We start from the raw sequence: 24,744 nt of genomic DNA, 5'->3' as shown, positions 1-24,744 counted from the left end.
CTACCGGACCCTATTAATTTACAAGGACAATGGGAAATTTCGTTAGTAGAGATAATATATACAAACAGTTTCTACAATGTAATATACAAAACCAATAAGAGAAAAACACCTGAAGATTCACTGGATGAAGCTAACTTTAAAAAACCTAAAAACCCCAAGTCATGCGCCTTGACATACCAGGTTGAACGAAAAGAAGACGGCGATCTTCGTAGAATCGAAAACTATCATCTACATAATATACCCGCCGGCCATTACAAATCACTAGACCACATTGTTGAAACGATCAATACATCCAAAGAATGCGAAAAAACAGCTTCTTTATTTCATATTAATGAGACGACGGGACATGTAAAACTAAAAACCGATGCCTCTGGTGATACAAAAATTATCTTCAAGACCCACGAAGCATTAGCCGCCATCTTGGGGTACAAAGACCATCTCAATATACAAGGGGTGAGCGATAGACCAGCCAGGTTAAACTACCACGTACCATCTCAATTATATATTTATTGTGACCTGATCGAAGGGCAAATTGTCGGTAATATCCACGCCCCCCTCTTACGTATTATACCCATCGAAGACAAGAAACACGGGGATACCGTGTGTCTTACGTTTGTCTCACCACATTACGTCCCTTTGTCAAAACATTATATCAGCGAAGTTGGCATTTATATAAAGGACCACATGGGTGAACCCGCTTTATTTCAGTTTGGACTGTTGCACTGTAAAGTTCATTTAAGATGCGCAAGTCAAATGCTCTAGATAACAAAAGATGTGTTTACACGGATTATTATACCCAACAAGCGATGTCAGGTGGTGGTGGTCTGAGTTTTTACGTCGGCAAACAAGGACAACACGGATTCGGACAAAATGGCCACGGGATCGGGAGCTTCTTGAAATCTTTCGGAAGATACGTATCACCATTCTTAATTAAAGGGGCAAAATTCCTTGGTAAACAGCTTCTGGGCACATCGTCAGAGATTATAAATGACGTCGCCGCTGGAAAAGATTTGAAAACTTCCGCTAAAAGAAGGTTCACCGAAACGCTGGATGACGTGCAACAACAATACGGTAGAGGGGGTGCCAAACAAAAGAAAAGACTAACTAAAAAGAAAAAAATTCCAAAGAAAAAGAAATCTATAAAACAAAACAACAAAAACAAATTTAAATCAGATAAACGTAAACTCTCATTCAAAACGGTTCGCGATATTTTCTCTCCCTAAAAAATGACTGAAGCTTGCAGTACTGGTTTCGATATTTTCACTACCCCTCCCCTTCAGACAGCCATCGAAAATTCCAAATGGGTTCCGTATCAACCTTTGACCTCCTTGAAAGGCGACCAACCTATTGAATTTGAAGTAACGTCTAGCGGCAGCGAATACGTGGATACAGCCTTAACAATGTTGTACACCAGAACTAAAATTGTATGTGAAGATGGAACCGCTTTAGCAGCCACTGACGAGGTTGGACCCGTAAATAATTTCCAACACAGTCAATTTGAGCGTGTCGATTTGGAACTAGGCGATTGCGCAACAACACCCGCTGCTAGTAACTACGCTTACACGGCTTTGCTTTCGGCTCTGACGTCATACGGTCCGGCGGCTAAAGAATCTCATTTGGGGGCTTCTTTGTTTTACAAAGATACAGCCGGAAGCATGGATTCGCTTACAGGAAATATGGGTTTTGTTAAACGAAAGAAACTCACAGAATTATCCCAGGAAGTTGAGATGTATTCCAGCCTTTACGTAGACATGTTTAATATCCCTCGATACCTGATAAACGGCGTTTCTATGAAATTAAAATTACACAGAAGCAAAGCTAGCTTTTGTCTTATGGGTAAACTTTCCGCGGCAGGCACTGGTTATAAACCAGTCATCGTTGAAGCCATATTATACGTCTTAAAGTTGCAATTAGCTCCTAAAATTCTATTTGCTCACGAACAAGCTTTAAGCATTAAAGCCGCCCAATATAGTTACACTAGAACGGAAACTAAAATATTTACAATCTCGCCTAATATCTTAAACACATCAATCGGGAACATCTACCTGGGTACCCAGCCCTCACGGATTACAGTTGCTATTGTAAAGCATACCGCTTACAATGGAACATTGGATAGTAACCCTTTCGACTTTGGACATTGGGATGTCAATCATCTAGCGGCGTTCATCAATTCTGAACAATACCCATCCAGAGCCTTAAGACCCAACTACAGTAAAAAGCAATTTGTCCGAAGCTATTACACTTTATTTTCGGGGTCAAACTCCCACTACAATGACAAGGGGAACAATATATCTATGGATGACTTTGCCTCGGGTTACGCCATATACTGTTTAGACTTAACACCTGACGGTTACGCGAGTCATTCAGATCATTGGAGCCCTACGAAACAAGGACAATTAAGATTAGAATTGGGATTTGCAAAACCCACACCCACTACTCTTAGTTGTATCGTATTAGCCGAATTCCAAGCTTTGTTACAAATAGATAAAAATAGAAACGTGTCAATCGTTTGTTAAACAAATAATGAACGCCGATCAGATAACACGCTTTCTACGATTCACGCCACATTTCCTAGGTGTTTACCCAAGTGATTTATTACCCGAAAAAATTGACAAGTTTCCTTCATCCATTATAGTAAATTTAGACAATCACTATAAAGACGGATCCCATTGGGTAAGTCTTTACTTCGATGGAAACAGAAGGGGGTATTACTTTGACTCCTTGGCTTTAGGAAACTTTCTCCCCTCGATTAAAGAATTTGTTAAAAGAAATTCAAGAAAATGGTCCTTTAACAAAAGAAGACTTCAAAGCTTGTCAAGTTCGACATGCGGACTATATTGTATTATGTATATAATACAAAGAACAAAAAGAAAGAGCCATAAATCATTCATGAAGCAGTTTGGACGAGATTGCTCGAAAAATGACATCATTGTTACAAACATGTTGAAGCGCGCCCGTAAAGAATAATCCTTTTGTTAACAAATACTCTTTGTAATTTTTTAAAAAAAAATAAATGTGTCACCCCTTTTTTTAATACTGTTTTCTTTTATTTCGTATATTAAAGGAGGGGGGAAGGTAAAAAGAGGGGGGGGGGTAAAAAAGGGGGGGTAGAAAATTTAGGGGGATATAACTCAGATAATCCTATCATCATATTCATTCAGCATCATGAACTCCGAGCTGCAAAGGTATCACTCTTTTTACTCCTGGCCTCAAGATGAAAACTATAAAAAAGCTTTAAGCAGCGCGGGTTTTTATTCGTTATATACCGATGATTTAGCACAGTGTTTCGAATGCAATGGGATTTTGCTAGCCTGGAAACCGACCGATAACCCTTACGAAGAACATTTAAAACATTTCCCCAAATGTAATTTCATCAGAGGTGGGCCTACTAAAAACATACCCTTTACCATTGATGAGACTGAAACGTACACTAAAAATATAAAAATCAAGACTGAAGAAAAAACGCCTGAAAAACCCCCAGAAAACACGGAAGAAACTTATCATACCTTTAAAGTCAAAACTAAAGATCTCGAAAGATTAGTTTTGGAACTCTACGTTAGAAAACAACTTAACGCTTTGTATATCAAAGAAAGGCTTAATGACATACGTAAGATTTAAAAATAATATTAAAATTTATCTTCTTCCTTACGAAGATAGAAGGAATTATTTTAGAATAAATCAAATACATTTTAAAATGAAAATTGAAAAAATGTCTTTAATATTAGAACCTATACTTTTAAAGAAAATAAAATAACTTTTTTACTTTATATTATGGTCTTTATTCCTACAAAACCATCTTTTGTTATAAGCTTATAATACTTCAAGCCTACACAAGCAATCGATCAAATATTGACAGGTTGAGAGAGAGAGAGAGAGGAGGGGGGGGCATGAAGTGGGGGCCAAAGATGCCACGCCTGTATACGCCCGTGAAACTGGCGTATACTGGCGTATATACTCTCTAAAGAAGAAACCATCGATAATTAACCCATTGATTAATATCTTTGCAGGTAACGCTTTTGTCATCCATAAGGGCCTGAAAATGGCCAACTCATTCCATAAAGAACAGGATACCGATCAAGAAAAGAACCGTATCTTATTTCGACAGTTTAAAACTGAACTATAGGAAAAATATCCAGACTGATCCAGGAGGTGTTACTGATCTCGAAGCTTCCATTTACATGAAAAATATAAAACGTACAAAAAAGATGTAATTTATCAGGTTAGTTTTAAAGAGTAAGTAAAAAGAAAATCAAATCTACCTTACATTGTGTATAAAAACAATGGTCCCGGAAGCTTTGGAACAGATTTTGGCTGTTATGAAAAAACTGTCTCCATTGAGGAACTCTATTTAGATAATATAGGAGTTAAATGGTGTATATTCGTACAAGTTATTCTTATAATGACGTTATTTAATGTAAAGATTTGTATTTTAAAATAGGGATTTTGCTCATAAACTTGCATTGGTTTTGATAAGTAATCCAAATGTACCTTTTCATACTTTGGACCTATCAAATAACCTAAAAGAAGATAAAGGTAATATATTTTCTAACGAAAAAAGAAATATCAAAGACAAATAACAACAATAGCTCTTCATTGTATTTCTTAATGAAATATCTCTTGTCAATTAATTGTAAAGAAAAACAGAAAATAAATGTTACCAATAAACATTGTGGTGAACTTTTTATGAGGATATTATTTCTGCATTTTTCATAATAGCGCTGAACTGCCTATCTGTACGAGGTTGAATTCAGGGTTCGTACAAACCTGGGAAACTGGGAAAACTAAGGCAAATAAATAACTTTCAAAAATTCAGTGTTTTTCTTCTTGGCGGTCTAGTGTAAACATGTTTTACTGTGCTTTGGTGTGTTTTATTGTAGTTTTGTTGTGGTATAGTGTAGTTTTAGAGTGTTTTATTGTACTTTTATTGTGTTTTATTGTAGTTTTATTGTACCTTAGTGTATTTTTTTGTGTTTTACTGTGTTTTATTGTAGTTTTTTTGTATTTTATTGTAGTTTTATTGTACTTTTAGTGTATTTTATTGTGTTTTATTGTACCTTAGTGTATTTTATTATGGTATAGTGTAGTTTTAGAGAGTTTTATTGTACTTTTATTGTACTTTTAGTGTGTTTTACTGTGTTTTGATTTGGTTTTATTGCGTTTTACTGTGTTATGGTGTGTTTTTATTGTAGTTTTAGTGTATTTCAGTGTATTTTGTTGTAATTTAAGTTATTTGTCATAAATTCACAAAGTTTCTGTAAGACTCAATATCATATTGAACATAATAATACGTGGAACAAAGTATTTAGTTTATTATTAGTTTATTTAGTTTATTATTATTATTAGTTTATTATTATTATTAGTTTATTTAGTTTATTATTATTATTTAGTTTATTATTATTATTAGTTTATTTAGTTCATTATTAGTTTATTATTATTAGTTTATTTAGTTTATTATTATTATTTATATATATTATGCATTTATAACATTAAAGTAAAACGAAATAAATTTCCTTACCTACATCCCCAATATAACTCCAAAATTATTATGATATTTTTCGTTTGAATCAACTAACCATTCCACGAACATCTGTCACGACAAAACGGAAACAGTAGGTGTACCATTTTTGAACGCTTTTCTCCCAATACCAGTTCAGTATAAATCTCTTCAACTAGAAAGTGTATTTTATTGTCCTTTTCGTGTATTTTATTATGGTATAGTGTACTTTTAGTGTGTTTTATTGTACTTTTAGTGTATTTTATTGTGTTTTACTGTATTTTCTTGTACTTTATTGTAATTTTAGTGTATTCTATTGTGTTTTACTGTGTTTTACTGTATTTTCTTGTACTTTATTGTAATTTTAGTGTATTCTATTGTGTTTTACTGTGTTTTCTTGTACTTTATTTTACTTTTAGTGTATTTTATTGTGTTTTACTGTGTTTTATTATAGTTTTATTGTACCTTTGTGTAGTTTTATAGTGTTTTATTTTACTTTTAGTGTATTTTATTGTGTTTTACTGTATTTTATTGTAGTTTTATTGTACTCTTAGTGTATTCTATTGTGTTTTACTGTACTTTATTGTATTTTCTTGTACTTTATTGTAATTTTAGTGTATTCTATTGTGTTTTACTGTGTTTTCTTGTACTTTATTGTACTTTTAGTGTATTTTATTGTGTTTTACTGTGTTTTATTATAGTTTTATTGTACCTTTGTGTAGTTTTATAGTGTTTTATTTTACTTTTAGTGTATTTTATTGTGTTTTACTGTATTTTATTGTAGTTTTATTGTACTCTTAGTGTATTCTATTGTGTTTTACTGTACTTTATTGTATTTTCTTGTACTTTATTGTAATTTTAGTGTATTCTATTGTGTTTTACTGTGTTTTCTTGTACTTTATTGTAATTTTAGTGTATTCTATTGTGTATTTTATTGTGTTTTACTGTGTTTTCTTGTACTTTATTGTAATTTTAGTGTATTCTATTGTGTATTTTATTGTGTTTTACTGTGTTTTATTGTAGTTTTATTGTACCTTAGTGTATTTTATTGTACTTTTAGTGTACTTTTAGTGTGTTTTATTGTACTTTTAGTGTATTTTATTGTGTTTTACTGTATTTTCTTGTACTTTATTGTAATTTTAGTGTATTCTATTGTGTTTTACTGTGTTTTACTGTATTTTCTTGTACTTTATTGTAATTTTAGTGTATTCTATTGTGTTTTACTGTGTTTTATTGTAGTTTTAGTGTATTTTATTGTACTTTTAGTGTATTTTATTATGGTATAGTGTACTTTTAGAGTGTTTTATTGTACTTTTAGTGTATTTTATTGTGTTTTACTGTGTTTTACTGTAGTTTTTTTGTACCTTAGTGTAGTTTTAGGTTTTCGTGACACCTTAAGCAATATGGTTTTTTGTTGGGGCATGCAAAAACATTTTCTAATTTAAAATAGTCTTTTACAACGTGATTACCGTGACACCAATCGGGAATATTGTGCGGTAATTGTGAGGGGCGCGTCATAACATAATTGTACTGTAGAAATGAAAGTTTATAATGCGCTTTAACTCGAAAACCTCTTGTGCCGAAAGATAGTTTAAAATGTTTGACTCGAGACACTCACCGGTTGCAGCGAGTGATTCTTCCAGTTCAGTAGCGATATGAGTTGGTAAACAACCCGAATAAAGATCATGCCGAGAAGCGAGTTCATACTCGTATAGTATATTAAAAGTTTCGCGCGACGCTACTTTAGCCAAGGTATACAGAGAAGGTATGTTCGATAAAGACATGACTAACAGTTTTTTTTATAAAGCAAAGGCAAGGTTGGTTGATGTCAAAGATAATTTGAAATAAACGTATGACGTCAAGGTTATCCGTGATAAAAATATATTTTTATCACGGTATAGGCGCTATATTATTCACCTTGAGGTATAGAGAACCAACCTATTCGTTATACGTATATTTCAAATTATCTTTGACGCCAACTAACCTTGTTTTCGCTTTATAAAAACACCTGTTAGTTATAACGGAGCAAAATATAACACGGTATAGGCGCTATATTATTCACCTTCAGGTATAACGAAGTCTCGGATCCTAGCTAGCTTAATAGTATTTTATGGAACGAAGTCTATAACCAGCAACTGTTGGAAGAATCACTCGCTGCAACCGGTGAGTGTCTCGATTCAAACATTTTAAACTATCTTTCGGCACAAGAGGTTTTCGAGTTAAAGCGCATTATAAACTTTCATTTCTACAGTACAATTATGTTATGACGCGCCCCTCACAATTACCGCACAATATTCCCGATTGGTGTCACGGTAATCACGTTGTAAAAGACTATTTTAAATTAGAAAATGTTTTTGCATGCCCCAACAAAAAACCATATTGCTTAAGGTGTCACGAAAACCTAAAACTACACTAAGGTACAAAAAAACTACAGTAAAACACAGTAAAACACAATAAAATACACTAAAAGTACAATAAAACACTCTAAAAGTACACTATACCATAATAAAATACACTAAAAGTACAATAAAATACACTAAAACTACAATAAAACACAGTAAAACACAATAGAATACACTAAAATTACAATAAAGTACAAGAAAATACAGTAAAACACAGTAAAACACAATAGAATACACTAAAATTACAATAAAGTACAAGAAAATACAGTAAAACACAATAAAATACACTAAAAGTACAATAAAACACACTAAAAGTACACTAAAAGTACAATAAAATACACTAAGGTACAATAAAACTACAATAAAACACAGTAAAACACAATAAAATACACAATAGAATACACTAAAATTACAATAAAGTACAAGAAAACACAGTAAAACACAATAAAATACACAATAGAATACACTAAAATTACAATAAAGTACAAGAAAACACAGTAAAACACAATAGAATACACTAAAATTACAATAAAGTACAAGAAAATACAATAAAGTACAGTAAAACACAATAGAATACACTAAGAGTACAATAAAACTACAATAAAATACAGTAAAACACAATAAAATACACTAAAAGTAAAATAAAACACTATAAAACTACACAAAGGTACAATAAAACTATAATAAAACACAGTAAAACACAATAAAATACACTAAAAGTACAATAAAGTACAAGAAAACACAGTAAAACACAATAGAATACACTAAAATTACAATAAAGTAGTGTAACCCCCCACTTCGTACCTCCGTAGGTGTAGAATGTAGGTGTAGAATGTAGGTCAAGGTCACCAGTGTAGGTCAATGACCTATGACGTAATGAGTGACGTAATCAACGCCCCCTCGCCGCCGGGGAAGCCCCTTCGCGGGGAAACCCGCGCGCCCCCTCGCGGGAAAATACCGCGCGCCGCCTCGCGGGAAAACCGCGAAATTTGAAAACCGCGCGCAAACTCGGGGTGAGTCTGCGCATGCGTATGACGGTCTCTTCAACTGTATCTGTGACGTCATTGGCGAGAAAACACCGTGCGCCGTCTATTGGGAAACTCCTCTCTTCTACAACTGTATCTGTGACGTCATTGATAAGAGAGAGATAGCTTTAAACGTACATTGACAAGGGTTAAATCTTCTACAACTGTATCTGTGACGTCATTAATAAGAGACGAGAATGGATAGCTTGAAACGTACATTGACAAGGGTTAAATCTTCTACAATTGTGACGTCATTGATAAGAGACGAAGATGAATGGATAGCTTTAAACGTACATTGACAAGGGTTAAATAGAAAATCTTTCTTTGAGAAAGTGTAATTATGGAAAATAAGTTAAGCCGAGTGTATTATAACAGTGAAAGTCCTCTCAGTTACGGTAGCGCAAAGAAATTGAAACAAGGAGTGAAAAATGTTTCGAAGAAAAAAATTAAGACTTGGCTTCAGTCTCAGCCAACATATACCATTCACAAAGCAAGGAGGATATACTTTCCAAGAAATCGTACTTACGTTACAACAGTCAGTGAAGTATTTCAGTGCGACTTGATCGATCTACAAAATCTTAAGAAAATAATAAAGGGTTTCAATATATTCTAACTATTATTGATATCCTCTCAAAATATGCTTGGAGTCTTCCTTTGAAAAATAAAACTAGTAAAGAGGTTTTGAAAGCTTTACGGAGAGTTATTAAAGAAAGCCGTTACGAATTAATGTTGATCAAGGTAGTGAATTTTTATCAAAATTGTTTAAAGATTATTTAAGAAAAGAGGGAATAAGTTTTTATACTAGTGTAGGTGCAACTAAATGCGGAGTAATTGAAAGGTTTAATAGAACTTTAAAGGATAAAATCTTCAAGTTGTTAACTAGAACGAAGAAACTAAATTACATTGATGCCTTACCAAAAATAATGAAATTCTACAATGCAACTGTACATTCAAGTACTGGTTTCGCTCTTATTGATGTCAATGAGAAGAAATTCCACCACAGAATTTGTATTAGTCTTAGACGTCGATATGATGCCCAACGATAACCTCCACGAAATGTTCCTGGAGTATGCCTGAGAAAATAGGCTCTTTCTCGAATCTCGAAAAGATGATAAAACTGTTTACGTTGTACCCGCATTCGAAATGAAAGAAATAGCCCAAATACCCAAGGATAAAACGGACAACGTTTGGAAATGATGGGCGCCCACCTCTTTTACATTGAGCTTTGTTGGAAATGTCAGAAACATATTGACTACGAAGCCTGGTATAGAGAACCAATGACTAATAAGTTAGCTGTCATTTTTGAAGTCTTGTGGAGAGATCCTTGGGAACCTTCTTCTTCAGCAGAAATTCAGCGCCTTATCATGATGAAAGGTTTAGACAATATGACTTTAATTTAAAAGTCAAGTAAGACCAAGATACCACCGTGTGTAGAAAGAAGAAACCATCGATAACTAACCCATTGATTGATATCTTTGTAGGTTTGCGAATTACACGTTGTAAGATACTAATTTTCAGTTTTAAATAACGCTTTTTGTCATCCATTATGGCCTGAAAATGGCCAACTCATTCCATAAAGAAAAGGATACCGATCAAGAAAAGAGCCGTATCTTATTTCGACAGTTCAAAACTGAACTAAAGGAAAAATATCCAGACTCCTCCAGGAAGTGCTACTGATCTCGAAGCTTCCATTTACATGAAAAAAAGAAGTAATTTATCAGGTTAGTTTTAAAGAGTAAGTAAAAAGAAAATCAAATCTACCTTCCATTGTGTATAAAACACTGGTCCCGGAAGCTTTGGAACAGATTTTGGCTGTTATGAAAAAACTGTCTCCATTGAGGAACTCTATTTAGATAATATAGGAGTTAAATGGTGTATATTCGTACAAGTTATTCTTATAATGACGTTATTTAATGTAAAGATTTGTATTTTAAAATAGGGATTTTGCTCATAAACTTGCATTGGTTTTGATAAGTAATCCAAATGTACCTTTTCATACTTTGGACCTATCAAATAACCTAAAAGAAGATAAAGGTAATATATTTACTAACGAAAAAAGAAATATCAAAGACAAATAACAACAATAGCTCTTCATTGTATTTCTTAATGAAATATCTCTTGTCAATTAATTGTAAAGAAAAACAGAAAATAAATGTTACCAATAAACATTGTGGTGAACTTTTTATGAGGATATTATTTCTGCATTTTTCATAATAGCGCTGAACTGCCTATCTGTACGAGGTTGAATTCAGGGTTCGTACAAACCTGGGAAACTGGGAAAACTAAGGCAAATAAATAACTTTCAAAAATTCAGTGTTTTTCTTCTTGGCGGTCTAGTGTAAACATGTTTTACTGTGCTTTGGTGTGTTTTATTGTAGTTTTGTTGTGGTATAGTGTAGTTTTAGAGTGTTTTATTGTACTTTTATTGTGTTTTATTGTAGTTTTATTGTACCTTAGTGTATTTTTTTGTGTTTTACTGTGTTTTATTGTAGTTTTTTTGTATTTTATTGTAGTTTTATTGTACTTTTAGTGTATTTTATTGTGTTTTATTGTACCTTAGTGTATTTTATTATGGTATAGTGTAGTTTTAGAGAGTTTTATTGTACTTTTATTGTACTTTTAGTGTGTTTTACTGTGTTTTGATTTGGTTTTATTGCGTTTTACTGTGTTATGGTGTGTTTTTATTGTAGTTTTAGTGTATTTCAGTGTATTTTGTTGTAATTTAAGTTATTTGTCATAAATTCACAAAGTTTCTGTAAGACTCAATATCATATTGAACATAATAATACGTGGAACAAAGTATTTAGTTTATTATTAGTTTATTTAGTTCATTATTAGTTTATTATTATTAGTTTATTTAGTTTATTATTATTATTTATATATATTATGCATTTATAACATTAAAGTAAAACGAAATAAATTTCCTTACCTACATCCCCAATATAACTCCAAAATTATTATGATATTTTTCGTTTGAATCAACTAACCATTCCACGAACATCTGTCACGACAAAACGGAAACAGTAGGTGTACCATTTTTGAACGCTTTTCTCCCAATACCAGTTCAGTATAAATCTCTTCAACTAGAAAGTGTATTTTATTGTCCTTTTCGTGTATTTTATTATGGTATAGTGTACTTTTAGTGTGTTTTATTGTACTTTTAGTGTATTTTATTGTGTTTTACTGTATTTTCTTGTACTTTATTGTAATTTTAGTGTATTCTATTGTGTTTTACTGTGTTTTACTGTATTTTCTTGTACTTTATTGTAATTTTAGTGTATTCTATTGTGTTTTATTGTGTTTTACTGTGTTTTATTATAGTTTTATTGTACCTTTGTGTAGTTTTATAGTGTTTTATTTTACTTTTAGTGTATTTTATTGTGTTTTACTGTATTTTATTGTAGTTTTATTGTACTCTTAGTGTATTCTATTGTGTTTTACTGTACTTTATTGTATTTTCTTGTACTTTATTGTAATTTTAGTGTATTCTATTGTGTTTTACTGTGTTTTCTTGTACTTTATTGTAATTTTAGTGTATTCTATTGTGTATTTTATTGTGTTTTACTGTGTTTTCTTGTACTTTATTGTAATTTTAGTGTATTCTATTGTGTATTTTATTGTGTTTTACTGTGTTTTATTGTAGTTTTATTGTACCTTAGTGTATTTTATTGTACTTTTAGTGTACTTTTAGTGTGTTTTATTGTACTTTTAGTGTATTTTATTGTGTTTTACTGTATTTTCTTGTACTTTATTGTAATTTTAGTGTATTCTATTGTGTTTTACTGTGTTTTACTGTATTTTCTTGTACTTTATTGTAATTTTAGTGTATTCTATTGTGTTTTACTGTGTTTTATTGTAGTTTTAGTGTATTTTATTGTACTTTTAGTGTATTTTATTATGGTATAGTGTACTTTTAGAGTGTTTTATTGTACTTTTAGTGTATTTTATTGTGTTTTACTGTGTTTTACTGTAGTTTTTTTGTACCTTAGTGTAGTTTTAGGTTTTCGTGACACCTTAAGCAATATGGTTTTTTGTTGGGGCATGCAAAAACATTTTCTAATTTAAAATAGTCTTTTACAACGTGATTACCGTGACACCAATCGGGAATATTGGGCGGTAATTGTGAGGGGCGCGTCATAACATAATTGTACTGTAGAAATGAAAGTTTATAATGCGCTTTAACTCGAAAACCTCTTGTGCCGAAAGATAGTTTAAAATGTTTGAATCGAGACACTCACCGGTTGCAGCGAGTGATTCTTCCAGTTCAGTAGCGATATGAGTTGGTAAACAACCCGAATAAAGATCATGCCGAGAAGCGAGTTCATACTCGTATAGTATATTAAAAGTTTCGCGCGACGCTACTTTAGCCAAGGTATACAGAGAAGGTATGTTCGATAAAGACATGACTAACAGTTTTTTTTATAAAGCAAAGGCAAGGTTGGTTGATGTCAAAGATAATTTGAAATAAACGTATGACGTCAAGGTTATCCGTGATAAAAATATATTTTTATCACGGTATAGGCGCTATATTATTCACCTTGAGGTATAGAGAACCAACCTATTCGTTATACGTATATTTCAAATTATCTTTGACGCCAACTAACCTTGTTTTCGCTTTATAAAAACACCTGTTAGTTATAACGGAGCAAAATATAACACGGTATAGGCGCTATATTATTCACCTTCAGGTATAACGAAGTCTCGGATCCTAGCTAGCTTAATAGTATTTTATGGAACGAAGTCTATAACCAGCAACTGTTGGAAGAATCACTCGCTGCAACCGGTGAGTGTCTCGATTCAAACATTTTAAACTATCTTTCGGCACAAGAGGTTTTCGAGTTAAAGCGCATTATAAACTTTCATTTCTACAGTACAATTATGTTATGACGCGCCCCTCACAATTACCGCACAATATTCCCGATTGGTGTCACGGTAATCACGTTGTAAAAGACTATTTTAAATTAGAAAATGTTTTTGCATGCCCCAACAAAAAACCATATTGCTTAAGGTGTCACGAAAACCTAAAACTACACTAAGGTACAAAAAAACTACAGTAAAACACAGTAAAACACAATAAAATACACTAAAAGTACAATAAAACACTCTAAAAGTACACTATACCATAATAAAATACACTAAAAGTACAATAAAATACACTAAAACTACAATAAAACACAGTAAAACACAATAGAATACACTAAAATTACAATAAAGTACAAGAAAATACAGTAAAACACAGTAAAACACAATAGAATACACTAAAATTACAATAAAGTACAAGAAAATACAGTAAAACACAATAAAATACACTAAAAGTACAATAAAACACACTAAAAGTACACTAAAAGTACAATAAAATACACTAAGGTACAATAAAACTACAATAAAACACAGTAAAACACAATAAAATACACAATAGAATACACTAAAATTACAATAAAGTACAAGAAAACACAGTAAAACACAATAAAATACACAATAGAATACACTAAAATTACAATAAAGTACAAGAAAACACAGTAAAACACAATAGAATACACTAAAATTACAATAAAGTACAAGAAAATACAATAAAGTACAGTAAAACACAATAGAATACACTAAGAGTACAATAAAACTACAATAAAATACAGTAAAACACAATAAAATACACTAAAAGTAAAATAAAACACTATAAAACTACACAAAGGTACAATAAAACTATAATAAAACACAGTAAAACACAATAAAACACAATAGAATACACTAAAATTACAATAAAGTACAAGAAAATACAGTAAAACACAGTAAAACACAATAGAATACACTAAAATTACAATAAAGTACAAGAAAATACAGTAAAACACAATAAAATACACTAAAAGTACAATAAAACACACTAAAAGTACACTATACCATAATAAAATACACGAAAAGGACAATAAAATACACTTTCTAGTTGAAGAGATTTATACTGAACTGGTATTGGGAGAAAAGCGTTCAAAAATGGTACACCTACTGTTTCCGTTTTGTCGTGACAGATGTTCGTGGAATGGTTAGTTGATTCAAACGAAAAATATCATAATAATTTTGGAGTTATATTGGGGATGTAGGTAAGGAAATTTATTTCGTTTTACTTTAATGTTATAAATGCATAATATATATAAATAATAATAATAAACTAAATAAACTAATAATAATAAACTAATAATGAACTAAATAAACTAATAATAAACTAAATACTTTGTTCCACGTATTATTATGTTCAATATGATATTGAGTCTTACAGAAACTTTGTGAATTTATGACAAATAACTTAAATTACAACAAAATACACTGAAATACACTAAAACTACAATAAAAACACACCATAACACAGTAAAACGCAATAAAACCAAATCAAAACACAGTAAAACACACTAAAAGTACAATAAAAGTACAATAAAACTCTCTAAAACTACACTATACCATAATAAAATACACTAAGGTACAATAAAACACAATAAAATACACTAAAAGTACAATAAAACTACAATAAAATACAAAAAAACTACAATAAAACACAGTAAAACACAAAAAAATACACTAAGGTACAATAAAACTACAATAAAACACAATAAAAGTACAATAAAACACTCTAAAACTACACTATACCACAACAAAACTACAATAAAACACACCAAAGCACAGTAAAACATGTTTACACTAGACCGCCAAGAAGAAAAACACTGAATTTTTGAAAGTTATTTATTTGCCTTAGTTTTCCCAGTTTCCCAGGTTTGTACGAACCCTGAATTCAACCTCGTACAGATAGGCAGTTCAGCGCTATTATGAAAAATGCAGAAATAATATCCTCATAAAAAGTTCACCACAATGTTTATTGGTAACATTTATTTTCTGTTTTTCTTTACAATTAATTGACAAGAGATATTTCATTAAGAAATACAATGAAGAGCTATTGTTGTTATTTGTCTTTGATATTTCTTTTTTCGTTAGTAAATATATTACCTTTATCTTCTTTTAGGTTATTTGATAGGTCCAAAGTATGAAAAGGTACATTTGGATTACTTATCAAAACCAATGCAAGTTTATGAGCAAAATCCCTATTTTAAAATACAAATCTTTACATTAAATAACGTCATTATAAGAATAACTTGTACGAATATACACCATTTAACTCCTATATTATCTAAATAGAGTTCCTCAATGGAGACAGTTTTTTCATAACAGCCAAAATCTGTTCCAAAGCTTCCGGGACCAGTGTTTTATACACAATGGAAGGTAGATTTGATTTTCTTTTTACTTACTCTTTAAAACTAACCTGATAAATTACTTCTTTTTTTCATGTAAATGGAAGCTTCGAGATCAGTAGCACTTCCTGGAGGAGTCTGGATATTTTTCCTTTAGTTCAGTTTTGAACTGTCGAAATAAGATACGGCTCTTTTCTTGATCGGTATCCTTTTCTTTATGGAATGAGTTGGCCATTTTCAGGCCATAATGGATGACAAAAAGCGTTATTTAAAACTGAAAATTAGTATCTTACAACGTGTAATTCGCAAACCTACAAAGATATCAATCAATGGGTTAGTTATCGATGGTTTCTTCTTTCTACACACGGTGGTATCTTGGTCTTACTTGACTTTTAAATTAAAGTCATATTGTCTAAACCTTTCATCATGATAAGGCGCTGAATTTCTGCTGAAGAAGAAGGTTCCCAAGGATCTCTCCACAAGACTTCAAAAATGACAGCTAACTTATTAGTCATTGGTTCTCTATACCAGGCTTCGTAGTCAATATGTTTCTGACATTTCCAACAAAGCTCAATGTAAAAGAGGTGGGCGCCCATCATTTCCAAACGTTGTCCGTTTTATCCTTGGGTATTTGGGCTATTTCTTTCATTTCGAATGCGGGTACAACGTAAACAGTTTTATCATCTTTTCGAGATTCGAGAAAGAGCCTATTTTCTCAGGCATACTCCAGGAACATTTCGTGGAGGTTATCGTTGGGCATCATATCGACGTCTAAGACTAATACAAATTCTGTGGTGGAATTTCTTCTCATTGACATCAATAAGAGCGAAACCAGTACTTGAATGTACAGTTGCATTGTAGAATTTCATTATTTTTGGTAAGGCATCAATGTAATTTAGTTTCTTCGTTCTAGTTAACAACTTGAAGATTTTATCCTTTAAAGTTCTATTAAACCTTTCAATTACTCCGCATTTAGTTGCACCTACACTAGTATAAAAACTTATTCCCTCTTTTCTTAAATAATCTTTAAACAATTTTGATAAAAATTCACTACCTTGATCAACATTAATTCGTAACGGCTTTCTTTAATAACTCTCCGTAAAGCTTTCAAAACCTCTTTACTAGTTTTATTTTTCAAAGGAAGACTCCAAGCATATTTTGAGAGGATATCAATAATAGTTAGAATATATTGAAACCCTTTATTATTTTCTTAAGATTTTGTAGATCGATCAAGTCGCACTGAAATACTTCACTGACTGTTGTAACGTAAGTACGATTTCTTGGAAAGTATATCCTCCTTGCTTTGTGAATGGTATATGTTGGCTGAGACTGAAGCCAAGTCTTAATTTTTTTCTTCGAAACATTTTTCACTCCTTGTTTCAATTTCTTTGCGCTACCGTAACTGAGAGGACTTTCACTGTTATAATACACTCGGCTTAACTTATTTTCCATAATTACACTTTCTCAAAGAAAGATTTTCTATTTAACCCTTGTCAATGTACGTTTAAAGCTATCCATTCATCTTCGTCTCTTATCAATGACGTCACAATTGTAGAAGATTTAACCCTTGTCAATGTACGTTTCAAGCTATCCATTCTCGTCTCTTATTAATGACGTCACAGATACAGTTGTAGAAGATTTAACCCTTGTCAATGTACGTTTAAAGCTATCTCTCTCTTATCAATGACGTCACAGATACAGTTGTAGAAGAGAGGAGTTTCCCAATAGACGGCGCACGGTGTTTTCTCGCCAATGACGTCACAGATACAGTTGAAGAGACCGTCATACGCATGCGCAGACTCACCCCGAGTTTGCGCGCGGTTTTCAAATTTCGCGGTTTTCCCGCGAGGCGGCGCGCGGTATTTTCCCGCGAGGGGGCGCGCGGGTTTCCCCGCGAAGGGGCTTCCCCGGCGGCGAGGGGGCGTTGATTACGTCACTCATTACGTCATAGGTCATTGACCTACACTGGTGACCTTGACCTACATTCTACACCTACATTCTACACCTACGGAGGTACGAAGTGGGGGGTTACACTACTCTTTAGTAGTTCCACAATTTTTTAGTGGTCTCGGTTAACAGAAGCAGTCGTGGCCGAGTGGTTAAGGCGACAGACTTGAAATCTGTTGGGATATTCCCGCGCAGGTTCGAATCCTGCCGACTGCGTTCGAACACACATACTAATTCCAATGATAGCTTTAGTAGTTCCACAATTTTTTGAGTGGACTCGCTTAAGAGAAGCAGTCGTGGCCGAGTGGTTAAGGCGACAGACTAGAAATCTGTTGGGATATTCCCGCGCAGGTTCGAATCCTGCCGACTGCGATTGAGCAAAGATTTTTTATTTCAATAATACCTTTGGTGGTTTCACAGATTTCTGAGTAGTCTCGGTTAATCGAAGGAGTCGTGGACGAGTGCTTAAGGCGACAGACTCGAAATCTGTTGGGATATTCCCTCGCAGGTTCGATTCCTGCCGACTGCGTTCGAACTAACATACTTTTTCCAATGATAGCTTTAGTAGTTCCACAATTTTTTAGTGGTCTCGGTTAACAGAAGCAGTCGTGGCCGAGTGGTTAAGGCGACAGACTTGAAATCTGTTGGGATATTCCCGAGCTGGTTCGAATCCTGCCGACTGTGTTCGAACAAACATTCTTATTCCAATAAAAGCTTTAGTAGTTCCACACTTTTTTGAGTGGGATCGGTTAACAGAACCAGTCGTGGCCGAGTTGTCAAGGCGACAGACTAGAAATCTGTTGGGGTATTACCGCGCAGGTTCGAATCCTGCCGACTGCGATTGAGCAAAGATTTTTTATTTCAACAATACCTTTGGTGGTTTCACAGATTTCTGAGTAGTCTCGGTTAACCGAAGCAGTCGTGGACGAGTGCTTAAGGCGACAGACTCGAAATCTGTTGGGATATTCCCTCGCAGGTTCGATTCCTGCCGACTGCGTTCGAACTAACATACTTTTTCCAATGATAGCTTTAGTAGTTCCACAATTTTTTAGTGGTCTCGGTTAACAGAAGCAGTCGTGGCCGAGTGGTTAAGGCGACAGACTTGAAATCTGTTGGGGTATTCCCGCGCAGGTTCGAATCCTGCCGACTGCGATTGAGCAAAGATTTTTTATTTCAATGATAGCTTTAGTAGTTCCACACTTTTTGAGTGGTCTCCGTTAACAGAAGCAGTCGTGGCCGAGTGGTTAAGGCGACAGACTAGAAATCTGTTGGGATATTCCCGCGCAGGTTCGAATCCTGCCGACTGCGATTGAGCAAAGATTTTTTATTTCAATAATACCTTTGGTGGTTTCACAGATTTCTGAGTAGTCTCGGTTAATCGAAGCAGTCGTGGACGAGTGGGTAAGGCGACAGACTCGAAATTTGTAGCGATATTCCCGCGCAGGTTGGATTCCTGCCGACTGCGTTCGAACTCACATACTTATTCCAATGATAGCTTTAGTAGTTCCACACTTTTTTGAGTGGTCTCGGTTAACAGAAGCAGTCGTGGGCGAGTTGTCAAGGCGACAGACTAGAAATCTGTTGGGATATTCCCGCGCAGGTTCGAATCCTGCCGACTGCGATTGAGCAAAGATTTTTTATTTCAATAATACCTTTGGTGGTTTCACAGATTTCTGAGTAGTCTCGGTTAATCGAAGCAGTCGTGGACGAGTGGGTAAGGCGACAGACTCGAAATTTGTAGCGATATTCCCGCGCAGGTTCGAATCCTGCCGACTGCGTTCGAACACGCATACTTATTCCAATGATAGCTTTAGTAGTTCCACAATTTTTTGAGTGGACTCGCTTAACAGAAGCAGTCGTGGCCGAGTGGTTAAGGCGACAGACTAGAAATCTGTTGCGATATTCCCGCACAGGTTCGAATCCTGCCGACTGCGATTGAGCAAAGATTTTTTATTTCAATAATACCTTTGGTGGTTTCACACATTTCTGAGTAGTCTCGGTTAATCGAAGCAGTCGTGGACGAGTGCTTAAGGCGACAGACTCGAAATCTGTTGGGATATTCCCTCGCAGGTTGGATTCCTGCCGACTGCGTTCGAACTCACATACTTATTCCAATGATAGCTTTAGTAGTTCCACAATTTTTTAGTGGTCTCGGTTAACAGAAGCAGTCGTGGCCGAGTGGTTAAGGCGACAGACTTGAAATCTGTTGGGATATTCCCGCGCAGGTTCGAATCCTGCCGACTGCGTTCGAACACACATACTAATTCCAATGATAGCTTTAGTAGTTCCACAATTTTTTGAGTGGACTCGCTTAAGAGAAGCAGTCGTGGCCGAGTGGTTAAGGCGACAGACTAGAAATCTGTTGGGATATTCCCGCGCAGGTTCGAATCCTGCCGACTGCGATTGAGCAAAGATTTTTTATTTCAATAATACCTTTGGTGGTTTCACAGATTTCTGAGTAGTCTCGGTTAATCGAAGGAGTCGTGGACGAGTGCTTAAGGCGACAGACTCGAAATCTGTTGGGATATTCCCTCGCAGGTTCGATTCCTGCCGACTGCGTTCGAACTAACATACTTTTTCCAATGATAGCTTTAGTAGTTCCACAATTTTTTAGTGGTCTCGGTTAACAGAAGCAGTCGTGGCCGAGTGGTTAAGGCGACAGACTTGAAATCTGTTGGGATATTCCCGAGCTGGTTCGAATCCTGCCGACTGTGTTCGAACAAACATTCTTATTCCAATAAAAGCTTTAGTAGTTCCACACTTTTTTGAGTGGGATCGGTTAACAGAACCAGTCGTGGCCGAGTTGTCAAGGCGACAGACTAGAAATCTGTTGGGGTATTCCCGCGCAGGTTAGAATCCTGCCGACTGCGATTGAGCAAAGATTTTTTATTTCAACAATACCTTTGGTGGTTTCACAGATTTCTGAGTAGTCTCGGTTAACCGAAGCAGTCGTGGACGAGTGCTTAAGGCGACAGACTCGAAATCTGTTGGGATATTCCCTCGCAGGTTCGATTCCTGCCGACTGCGTTCGAACTAACATACTTTTTCCAATGATAGCTTTAGTAGTTCCACAATTTTTTAGTGGTCTCGGTTAACAGAAGCAGTCGTGGCCGAGTGGTTAAGGCGACAGACTTGAAATCTGTTGGGGTATTCCCGCGCAGGTTCGAATCCTGCCGACTGCGATTGAGCAAAGATTTTTTATTTCAATGATAGCTTTAGTAGTTCCACACTTTTTGAGTGGTCTCCGTTAACAGAAGCAGTCGTGGCCGAGTGGTTAAGGCGACAGACTAGAAATCTGTTGGGATATTCCCGCGCAGGTTCGAATCCTGCCGACTGCGATTGAGCAAAGATTTTTTATTTCAATAATACCTTTGGTGGTTTCACAGATTTCTGAGTAGTCTCGGTTAATCGAAGCAGTCGTGGACGAGTGGGTAAGGCGACAGACTCGAAATTTGTAGCGATATTCCCGCGCAGGTTCGAATCCTGCCGACTGCGTTCGAACACACATACTTATTCCAATGATAGCTTTAGTAGTTCCACAATTTTTTGAGTGGACTCGCTTAACAGAAGCAGTCGTGGCCGAGTGGTTAAGGCGACAGACTAGAAATCTGTTGGGATATTCCCGCGCAGGTTCGAATCCTGCCGACTGCGATTGAGCAAAGATTTTTTATTTCAATAATACCTTTGGTGGTTTCACAGATTTCTGAGTAGTCTCGGTTAATCGAAGCAGTCGTGGACGAGTGCTTAAGGCGACAGACTCGAAATCTGTTATGATATTCCCTCGCAGGTTGGATTCCTGCCGACTGCGTTCGAACTCACATACTTATTCCAATGATAGCTTTAGTAGTTCCACACTTTTTTGAGTGGTCTCGGTTAACAGAAGCAGTCGTGGGCGAGTTGTCAAGGCGACAGACTAGAAATCTGTTGGGATATTCCCGCGCAGGTTCGAATCCTGCCGACTGCGATTGAGCAAAGATTTTTTATTTCAATAATACCTTTGGTGGTTTCACAGATTTCTGAGTAGTCTCGGTTAATCGAAGCAGTCGTGGACGAGTGGGTAAGGCGACAGACTCGAAATTTGTAGCGATATTCCCGCGCAGGTTCGAATCCTGCCGACTGCGTTCGAACACGCATACTTATTCCAATGATAGCTTTAGTAGTTCCACAATTTTTTGAGTGGACTCGCTTAACAGAAGCAGTCGTGGCCGAGTGGTTAAGGCGACAGACTAGAAATCTGTTGCGATATTCCCGCACAGGTTCGAATCCTGCCGACTGCGATTGAGCAAAGATTTTTTATTTCAATAATACCTTTGGTGGTTTCACACATTTCTGAGTAGTCTCGGTTAATCGAAGCAGTCGTGGACGAGTGCTTAAGGCGACAGACTCGAAATCTGTTGGGATATTCCCTCGCAGGTTGGATTCCTGCCGACTGCGTTCGAACTCACATACTTATTCCAATGATAGCTTTAGTAGTTCCACAATTTTTTAGTGGTCTCGGTTAACAGAAGCAGTCGTGGCCGAGTGGTTAAGGCGACAGACTTGAAATCTGTTGGGATATTCCCGCGCAGGTTCGAATCCTGCCGACTGCGTTCGAACACACATACTAATTCCAATGATAGCTTTAGTAGTTCCACAATTTTTTGAGTGGACTCGCTTAAGAGAAGCAGTCGTGGCCGAGTGGTTAAGGCGACAGACTAGAAATCTGTTGGGATATTCCCGCGCAGGTTCGAATCCTGCCGACTGCGATTGAGCAAAGATTTTTTATTTCAATAATACCTTTGGTGGTTTCACAGATTTCTGAGTAGTCTCGGTTAATCGAAGGAGTCGTGGACGAGTGCTTAAGGCGACAGACTCGAAATCTGTTGGGATATTCCCTCGCAGGTTCGATTCCTGCCGACTGCGTTCGAACTAACATACTTTTTCCAATGATAGCTTTAGTAGTTCCACAATTTTTTAGTGGTCTCGGTTAACAGAAGCAGTCGTGGCCGAGTGGTTAAGGCGACAGACTTGAAATCTGTTGGGATATTCCCGAGCTGGTTCGAATCCTGCCGACTGTGTTCGAACAAACATTCTTATTCCAATAAAAGCTTTAGTAGTTCCACACTTTTTTGAGTGGGATCGGTTAACAGAACCAGTCGTGGCCGAGTTGTCAAGGCGACAGACTAGAAATCTGTTGGGGTATTCCCGCGCAGGTTCGAATCCTGCCGACTGCGATTGAGCAAAGATTTTTTATTTCAACAATACCTTTGGTGGTTTCACAGATTTCTGAGTAGTCTCGGTTAACCGAAGCAGTCGTGGACGAGTGCTTAAGGCGACAGACTCGAAATCTGTTGGGATATTCCCTCGCAGGTTCGATTCCTGCCGACTGCGTTCGAACTAACATACTTTTTCCAATGATAGCTTTAGTAGTTCCACAATTTTTTAGTGGTCTCGGTTAACAGAAGCAGTCGTGGCCGAGTGGTTAAGGCGACAGACTTGAAATCTGTTGGGGTATTCCCGCGCAGGTTCGAATCCTGCCGACTGCGATTGAGCAAAGATTTTTTATTTCAATGATAGCTTTAGTAGTTCCACACTTTTTGAGTGGTCTCCGTTAACAGAAGCAGTCGTGGCCGAGTGGTTAAGGCGACAGACTAGAAATCTGTTGGGATATTCCCGCGCAGGTTCGAATCCTGCCGACTGCGATTGAGCAAAGATTTTTTATTTCAATAATACCTTTGGTGGTTTCACAGATTTCTGAGTAGTCTCGGTTAATCGAAGCAGTCGTGGACGAGTGGGTAAGGCGACAGACTCGAAATTTGTAGCGATATTCCCGCGCAGGTTGGATTCCTGCCGACTGCGTTCGAACTCACATACTTATTCCAATGATAGCTTTAGTAGTTCCACACTTTTTTGAGTGGTCTCGGTTAACAGAAGCAGTCGTGGGCGAGTTGTCAAGGCGACAGACTAGAAATCTGTTGGGATATTCCCGCGCAGGTTCGAATCCTGCCGACTGCGATTGAGCAAAGATTTTTTATTTCAATAATACCTTTGGTGGTTTCACAGATTTCTGAGTAGTCTCGGTTAATCGAAGCAGTCGTGGACGAGTGGGTAAGGCGACAGACTCGAAATTTGTAGCGATATTCCCGCGCAGGTTCGAATCCTGCCGACTGCGTTCGAACACGCATACTTATTCCAATGATAGCTTTAGTAGTTCCACAATTTTTTGAGTGGACTCGCTTAACAGAAGCAGTCGTGGCCGAGTGGTTAAGGCGACAGACTAGAAATCTGTTGCGATATTCCCGCACAGGTTCGAATCCTGCCGACTGCGATTGAGCAAAGATTTTTTATTTCAATAATACCTTTGGTGGTTTCACACATTTCTGAGTAGTCTCGGTTAATCGAAGCAGTCGTGGACGAGTGCTTAAGGCGACAGACTCGAAATCTGTTGGGATATTCCCTCGCAGGTTGGATTCCTGCCGACTGCGTTCGAACTCACATACTTATTCCAATGATAGCTTTAGTAGTTCCACAATTTTTTAGTGGTCTCGGTTAACAGAAGCAGTCGTGGCCGAGTGGTTAAGGCGACAGACTTGAAATCTGTTGGGATATTCCCGCGCAGGTTCGAATCCTGCCGACTGCGTTCGAACACACATACTAATTCCAATGAT

General features: G+C 35.7%; 2 long non-coding RNA genes and 33 other non-coding genes across 37 annotated transcripts; 34 read left to right on the top strand and 1 right to left on the bottom strand.

The window, feature by feature from the left end:
* The first annotated feature begins 8,678 nt into the window (after positions 1-8,678).
* On the top strand, positions 8,679-11,103 carry LOC149626074 (uncharacterized). Of its 2 annotated transcripts, XR_016374593.1 has the most exons (3): positions 8,679-10,328; positions 10,403-10,793; positions 10,861-11,103. It is a non-coding gene; the product is annotated as an uncharacterized LOC149626074 (long non-coding RNA). The 2 variants fall into 2 exon arrangements; XR_016374592.1 differs by having other exon boundaries at positions 10,403-11,103.
* Positions 11,104-15,760: 4,657 nt separating this feature from the next.
* LOC149626073 (uncharacterized) lies at positions 15,761-18,173 on the bottom strand. Of its 2 annotated transcripts, XR_016374591.1 has the most exons (3): positions 16,536-18,173; positions 16,071-16,461; positions 15,761-16,003 (listed from the first exon to the last, which is right to left on the bottom strand). It is a non-coding gene; the product is annotated as an uncharacterized LOC149626073 (long non-coding RNA). The 2 variants fall into 2 exon arrangements; XR_016374590.1 differs by having other exon boundaries at positions 15,761-16,461.
* A 58-nt stretch (positions 18,174-18,231) lies between these two features.
* On the top strand, positions 18,232-18,313 carry TRNAS-UGA (transfer RNA serine (anticodon UGA)). The gene has a single exon. It is a non-coding gene; the product is annotated as a tRNA-Ser (tRNA).
* Positions 18,314-18,387: 74 nt separating this feature from the next.
* Positions 18,388-18,469, top strand: TRNAS-AGA (transfer RNA serine (anticodon AGA)). The gene has a single exon. It is a non-coding gene; the product is annotated as a tRNA-Ser (tRNA).
* Positions 18,470-18,699: 230 nt separating this feature from the next.
* Positions 18,700-18,781, top strand: TRNAS-UGA (transfer RNA serine (anticodon UGA)). Its single transcript has one exon. It is a non-coding gene; the product is annotated as a tRNA-Ser (tRNA).
* Positions 18,782-18,855: 74 nt separating this feature from the next.
* Positions 18,856-18,937, top strand: TRNAS-AGA (transfer RNA serine (anticodon AGA)). The gene has a single exon. It is a non-coding gene; the product is annotated as a tRNA-Ser (tRNA).
* A 75-nt stretch (positions 18,938-19,012) lies between these two features.
* On the top strand, positions 19,013-19,094 carry TRNAS-CGA (transfer RNA serine (anticodon CGA)). The gene has a single exon. It is a non-coding gene; the product is annotated as a tRNA-Ser (tRNA).
* Positions 19,095-19,167: 73 nt separating this feature from the next.
* Positions 19,168-19,249, top strand: TRNAS-UGA (transfer RNA serine (anticodon UGA)). Its single transcript has one exon. It is a non-coding gene; the product is annotated as a tRNA-Ser (tRNA).
* A 74-nt stretch (positions 19,250-19,323) lies between these two features.
* On the top strand, positions 19,324-19,405 carry TRNAS-AGA (transfer RNA serine (anticodon AGA)). Its single transcript has one exon. It is a non-coding gene; the product is annotated as a tRNA-Ser (tRNA).
* A 231-nt stretch (positions 19,406-19,636) lies between these two features.
* TRNAS-AGA (transfer RNA serine (anticodon AGA)) lies at positions 19,637-19,718 on the top strand. The gene has a single exon. It is a non-coding gene; the product is annotated as a tRNA-Ser (tRNA).
* Positions 19,719-19,793: 75 nt separating this feature from the next.
* TRNAS-CGA (transfer RNA serine (anticodon CGA)) lies at positions 19,794-19,875 on the top strand. Its single transcript has one exon. It is a non-coding gene; the product is annotated as a tRNA-Ser (tRNA).
* Positions 19,876-19,949: 74 nt separating this feature from the next.
* TRNAS-AGA (transfer RNA serine (anticodon AGA)) lies at positions 19,950-20,031 on the top strand. Its single transcript has one exon. It is a non-coding gene; the product is annotated as a tRNA-Ser (tRNA).
* A 230-nt stretch (positions 20,032-20,261) lies between these two features.
* TRNAS-UGA (transfer RNA serine (anticodon UGA)) lies at positions 20,262-20,343 on the top strand. Its single transcript has one exon. It is a non-coding gene; the product is annotated as a tRNA-Ser (tRNA).
* A 74-nt stretch (positions 20,344-20,417) lies between these two features.
* On the top strand, positions 20,418-20,499 carry TRNAS-AGA (transfer RNA serine (anticodon AGA)). The gene has a single exon. It is a non-coding gene; the product is annotated as a tRNA-Ser (tRNA).
* A 230-nt stretch (positions 20,500-20,729) lies between these two features.
* Positions 20,730-20,811, top strand: TRNAS-UGA (transfer RNA serine (anticodon UGA)). The gene has a single exon. It is a non-coding gene; the product is annotated as a tRNA-Ser (tRNA).
* A 74-nt stretch (positions 20,812-20,885) lies between these two features.
* Positions 20,886-20,967, top strand: TRNAS-AGA (transfer RNA serine (anticodon AGA)). The gene has a single exon. It is a non-coding gene; the product is annotated as a tRNA-Ser (tRNA).
* A 75-nt stretch (positions 20,968-21,042) lies between these two features.
* Positions 21,043-21,124, top strand: TRNAS-CGA (transfer RNA serine (anticodon CGA)). The gene has a single exon. It is a non-coding gene; the product is annotated as a tRNA-Ser (tRNA).
* Positions 21,125-21,197: 73 nt separating this feature from the next.
* On the top strand, positions 21,198-21,279 carry TRNAS-UGA (transfer RNA serine (anticodon UGA)). Its single transcript has one exon. It is a non-coding gene; the product is annotated as a tRNA-Ser (tRNA).
* A 74-nt stretch (positions 21,280-21,353) lies between these two features.
* On the top strand, positions 21,354-21,435 carry TRNAS-AGA (transfer RNA serine (anticodon AGA)). Its single transcript has one exon. It is a non-coding gene; the product is annotated as a tRNA-Ser (tRNA).
* Positions 21,436-21,510: 75 nt separating this feature from the next.
* On the top strand, positions 21,511-21,592 carry TRNAS-CGA (transfer RNA serine (anticodon CGA)). Its single transcript has one exon. It is a non-coding gene; the product is annotated as a tRNA-Ser (tRNA).
* Positions 21,593-21,666: 74 nt separating this feature from the next.
* TRNAS-AGA (transfer RNA serine (anticodon AGA)) lies at positions 21,667-21,748 on the top strand. The gene has a single exon. It is a non-coding gene; the product is annotated as a tRNA-Ser (tRNA).
* A 231-nt stretch (positions 21,749-21,979) lies between these two features.
* On the top strand, positions 21,980-22,061 carry TRNAS-AGA (transfer RNA serine (anticodon AGA)). Its single transcript has one exon. It is a non-coding gene; the product is annotated as a tRNA-Ser (tRNA).
* A 75-nt stretch (positions 22,062-22,136) lies between these two features.
* Positions 22,137-22,218, top strand: TRNAS-CGA (transfer RNA serine (anticodon CGA)). Its single transcript has one exon. It is a non-coding gene; the product is annotated as a tRNA-Ser (tRNA).
* Positions 22,219-22,292: 74 nt separating this feature from the next.
* TRNAS-AGA (transfer RNA serine (anticodon AGA)) lies at positions 22,293-22,374 on the top strand. Its single transcript has one exon. It is a non-coding gene; the product is annotated as a tRNA-Ser (tRNA).
* Positions 22,375-22,604: 230 nt separating this feature from the next.
* Positions 22,605-22,686, top strand: TRNAS-UGA (transfer RNA serine (anticodon UGA)). Its single transcript has one exon. It is a non-coding gene; the product is annotated as a tRNA-Ser (tRNA).
* Positions 22,687-22,760: 74 nt separating this feature from the next.
* On the top strand, positions 22,761-22,842 carry TRNAS-AGA (transfer RNA serine (anticodon AGA)). Its single transcript has one exon. It is a non-coding gene; the product is annotated as a tRNA-Ser (tRNA).
* A 230-nt stretch (positions 22,843-23,072) lies between these two features.
* TRNAS-UGA (transfer RNA serine (anticodon UGA)) lies at positions 23,073-23,154 on the top strand. The gene has a single exon. It is a non-coding gene; the product is annotated as a tRNA-Ser (tRNA).
* Positions 23,155-23,228: 74 nt separating this feature from the next.
* On the top strand, positions 23,229-23,310 carry TRNAS-AGA (transfer RNA serine (anticodon AGA)). Its single transcript has one exon. It is a non-coding gene; the product is annotated as a tRNA-Ser (tRNA).
* Positions 23,311-23,385: 75 nt separating this feature from the next.
* On the top strand, positions 23,386-23,467 carry TRNAS-CGA (transfer RNA serine (anticodon CGA)). The gene has a single exon. It is a non-coding gene; the product is annotated as a tRNA-Ser (tRNA).
* Positions 23,468-23,540: 73 nt separating this feature from the next.
* TRNAS-UGA (transfer RNA serine (anticodon UGA)) lies at positions 23,541-23,622 on the top strand. The gene has a single exon. It is a non-coding gene; the product is annotated as a tRNA-Ser (tRNA).
* A 74-nt stretch (positions 23,623-23,696) lies between these two features.
* TRNAS-AGA (transfer RNA serine (anticodon AGA)) lies at positions 23,697-23,778 on the top strand. The gene has a single exon. It is a non-coding gene; the product is annotated as a tRNA-Ser (tRNA).
* A 231-nt stretch (positions 23,779-24,009) lies between these two features.
* TRNAS-AGA (transfer RNA serine (anticodon AGA)) lies at positions 24,010-24,091 on the top strand. The gene has a single exon. It is a non-coding gene; the product is annotated as a tRNA-Ser (tRNA).
* A 75-nt stretch (positions 24,092-24,166) lies between these two features.
* TRNAS-CGA (transfer RNA serine (anticodon CGA)) lies at positions 24,167-24,248 on the top strand. The gene has a single exon. It is a non-coding gene; the product is annotated as a tRNA-Ser (tRNA).
* A 74-nt stretch (positions 24,249-24,322) lies between these two features.
* On the top strand, positions 24,323-24,404 carry TRNAS-AGA (transfer RNA serine (anticodon AGA)). Its single transcript has one exon. It is a non-coding gene; the product is annotated as a tRNA-Ser (tRNA).
* A 230-nt stretch (positions 24,405-24,634) lies between these two features.
* On the top strand, positions 24,635-24,716 carry TRNAS-UGA (transfer RNA serine (anticodon UGA)). The gene has a single exon. It is a non-coding gene; the product is annotated as a tRNA-Ser (tRNA).
* Positions 24,717-24,744: the final 28 nt, after the last annotated feature.

This window comes from Phalangium opilio, unplaced genomic scaffold, assembly GCF_054372755.1.
Source record: "Phalangium opilio isolate 3A_F unplaced genomic scaffold, DU_Popi_V2 ptg000105l_1, whole genome shotgun sequence".
Taxonomy (NCBI): domain Eukaryota; kingdom Metazoa; phylum Arthropoda; class Arachnida; order Opiliones; family Phalangiidae; genus Phalangium; species Phalangium opilio.
This window is presented reverse-complemented; position numbering and strand designations above follow the sequence as displayed.